Source organism: Apium graveolens, chromosome 3 (assembly GCF_009905375.1).
Source record: "Apium graveolens cultivar Ventura chromosome 3, ASM990537v1, whole genome shotgun sequence".
In the NCBI taxonomy this organism is placed as follows: domain Eukaryota; kingdom Viridiplantae; phylum Streptophyta; class Magnoliopsida; order Apiales; family Apiaceae; genus Apium; species Apium graveolens.
Genome location: NC_133649.1, coordinates 150,971,761 through 150,975,270, shown reverse-complemented (window position 1 = coordinate 150,975,270; position 3,510 = coordinate 150,971,761). Strand labels below are relative to the sequence as shown.

The window sequence follows — 3,510 nt, the reverse complement described above, 5'->3', positions numbered from 1 at the left end:
AGACTCTTCTTTCATCACTTCCTCAAGTATCTCTATGATTGGAATCATGGCAATCTTGTCTTATATACATGTAAATATTTTGACATCCAACAAGGCTTGCCTGATTGAGTCTGATTCACTTGCTCGAAAATCTTCGATATTAATCTTCTTTTTATTGATCTCAAATACTAGACCCCCTTCGTCATCTTTGTTGATAATAGGTTCATTATTCTTCAGAAGATCAATTTCTGCCACCCCATTAATGAACACCATCTCATGATATACTTTGTTCATCTTCTTCAAATTCTTTTCTGAATATCTGATCATTTTATCATTCAACCTATAAGCATATAGTGCTTCAGCAGCTTTGAGATCTGCTTCTGATCTTCTTACTCCAGGAGCTTCCGGCTTTTCTCTCTTACTCCTAAGTTGACTTTTAAGAAAGGTGAGTTGAAATATCGAATGAGTCTCAAATGTTCATCAGACAGTGTTATATTCTGTATTCTTCCATTTGCAAACCTCTTGATCACAAATGGTTCAAGGAATGCTTGAGGAGACACATTCATCATCATCTTGTGAAGCTTGTCTCTGAAGTATTCATTCTCCATTCAAGTCAACCATAGGATCTTTGTACTTATGATAAACAGTTCAACTATGTATAGTTTCCTCAGCACACTGGTGGATATTTTCATTTGGATCCCGTCAACGTGATTAACATAAATTCTCCACCCATTCTTCAAAGTGTTCAATGTGACACCAGTGATTATCTGATTGAACTCATGAAAGAAAGCATGAATGTTGACAAAGAGTTTCCTAAATTTTTACACAATATTTAGAGCTTCCTGTTATTAGTTTATGTCTTTAGATAGGTTTCCGATTTGTCCATTTTCCTTTTCACTTCATCTCATTCCCTTCCTTTTTCTGGTTCTTTGAAGATATGATTCTCTAGCTTCTCTAGCTTCCTTTCTTTGAATAGCTCTCTAGACTCTTGTTGAGTGACATTTATGACACTTTATAACGCTCCATTAAGCTTTGAATTGGTGTTATTGTACTCAAGTTGTTGGTGTTTTAATGTGTTTTCTAGTATTTTTGCATTTCAGGCATTAATCCGGAATTCAGGTGAATTAGCATTGATTTAATGCTAATATGGTGTTAGGATGGTGTCCAAGGAATAAAGCTTGTGAAGACCAACTCATTGCAACAAGAAAAGAAGAAAATGAAATTTTCTCCAGAAGGCCAGCGCGCCCGCCCTGTCAAAGCGCACGCCCGTGCCCATAGTACAGAGATATAGCGCGCCCGCGCTGATCAAGCGCGCGCCCGGGTCGGGAAATTTAAATCCTGATTCTATTGGGCTTCTGATTGGAGGAATTCTACTATATATGGGCTGCTATATATACGTAAATAAAGGTCGCTTTTCATAAGGAGATGTACCAGAGCACAAGGAAAAGACGTAAGAAGACCGTTTTAGCACAATTCAACAAAAACGAAGAAGATCTTGTTTATACTTGTGATTCTTTATTCTAAGTTGTAACTTTGGATGCTATTTTTCTTATTCGTGAACCTATACTCTTGTTTCATACTTGTTTTATTATTTATTCAGTATAAAGACTATGTTTATTATACCATGCTTTCATGGAACCCACATTGATGATGAGTCCGATTATGGGCTAATCGTTATCGTGGGGTTCTCGCAGATTTATTTATGGATTTCTTTAGTTAATTTGTTTCGATGCCTTAGTGTGTGGTGATTGTATGATAACCTAGTTTTGGTTGTTCTTATTCATCGTATAAACATCGCGAACTTATAAGATAGCGTGTTAATCTTTAATCAAGTGACAGTGAATTTAAGGCTTTAGAACTTGCCATGCTAGCATAGGTTCATGTGTTATTGTTATACATGATTCGTAGGTAATTTTAACCATCTTACTTGCCCTATGTAATCACGATTGATAACTTGTGTATTAAGCCGTTATGTTGTCAAATTCTATAGACATATAGAGTCTTAATATTATTGGTGTTTGTTTAGCTTCTATCTCTTTTGTGGATGTCTGGCAGTATGTTAGTCGTGCAACGAAAGTTGGCATTTAGCAGTTTCACGTTGTCTGATTAGTGTCATCACCATTACATGCTAAGGTTAAGAACAATAAGGCTATTGAATGAAGTATTTAATGAAGTTAGAATCTCATGTTTGTGTCATATAGCATTCAAATATCTTTAATCTCTTAGTTTATGTTCTCTAGTATAATTCACAATAGTTAATCGTAGTATAATCAAAACCCAATTTATTATTCGTCTTAGCATTGAATAATAGCCATATCATTGTTGCATAAGTGCATAAATCACAAAGCTAATCTAAACCAGTCTTTGTAGGAATGAACTAGAAATAATTCTATATTACTTGCGGTCGCTTATACTTGCATGAATTATTAGCGCGTGCTTAGCGACTAACAAGTTTTTGGCGCCGCTGCCGGGGACTCGGTGTTAACTTCTTGTTTATGTGTTTATCATCAGTGATCGTTAAAGTTCATTGACTCGGACATTGTTACTTACCTACTCTTTTCCTTGTCATGTTTCAGGTACTCTAGCGAGTGTGTGCATATGCGTTCGCGGGCTCGTAAGAGAACTCAGGATCAAGCCGAGGAAGAAGTTGTAGTGGTTCGAAGGGAAGTTTTGAGGACGAAGAGAAAGTAGAAGAAAAAGAGAAATTCGAGGAACCAGCTTTACTAGAGATGGGAGATCAAGCAGAAATTCCTAAGGCTTTGATGGACTATTCTCAGCCTAAGATCAATGATATTAAGTCAAACATCATCAGACCAGCCATCTCGGCTAACACTTTTGAGATCAAGTCGAGCACGATTCAGATGATACATAACTCAGTTCAGTTTCGGGGTTCTCCTACAGAAGACCCCAATATGCATATCAGGGATTTCATCGAGATCTGCGACACTTTCAAGTTCAATGGGGTAACTCAAGATGCTATCAAGCTGCGACTCTTTCCATTTTCTCTGAGGGATAAAGCAAAGTGCTGGTTACATTCTCTACCACCAGGGTCTATCACCAAATGGGAGGATCTTGCTCAAAAGTTTATCACTAAATTCTTTCCTATGGCGAAGACTGTTGCAATCAGGAATGCTTTTACTTAGTTTGCGCAGCAAACTGGAGAATCTCTGTGTGAGGTTTGGGATCGATACAAAGAGATGCTAAGGAAGTTCCCACGCCATGGCATGCCTGATTGGATGATTATAAACTGTTCTACAATGGTTTAGGCGCACAATCTAGACCTATGCTCGATGCAGCGTCTGGTGGAGTCTTATGGGCCAAAAGCTATAATGAAGCTTATGAGTTAATTGAGCTAATGGCAGCTAATGAATACCAGAATCCTACGCAAAAAATGTTGCAAGGCAAAGTAGCAGGAATTCTAGAAGTGGATACAGCTACTGCTATAGCTGCTCAACTTCAAGCTTTGACGATGAAAGTGGACTATTTGGCTAATTATGGAGTTAATCAAATCACTAGTGTGTGTGAGCTTTG

At 37.6% G+C, this 3,510-nt stretch overlaps 1 non-coding gene across 1 annotated transcript; it reads right to left on the bottom strand.

Moving 5' to 3' along the window:
- Positions 1 to 3,098: 3,098 nt before the first annotated feature.
- LOC141716537 (small nucleolar RNA R71) lies at positions 3,099 to 3,205 on the bottom strand. The gene has a single exon (XR_012573243.1). It is a non-coding gene; the product is annotated as a small nucleolar RNA R71 (small nucleolar RNA).
- Between the last annotated feature and the right edge of the window lie 305 nt (positions 3,206 to 3,510).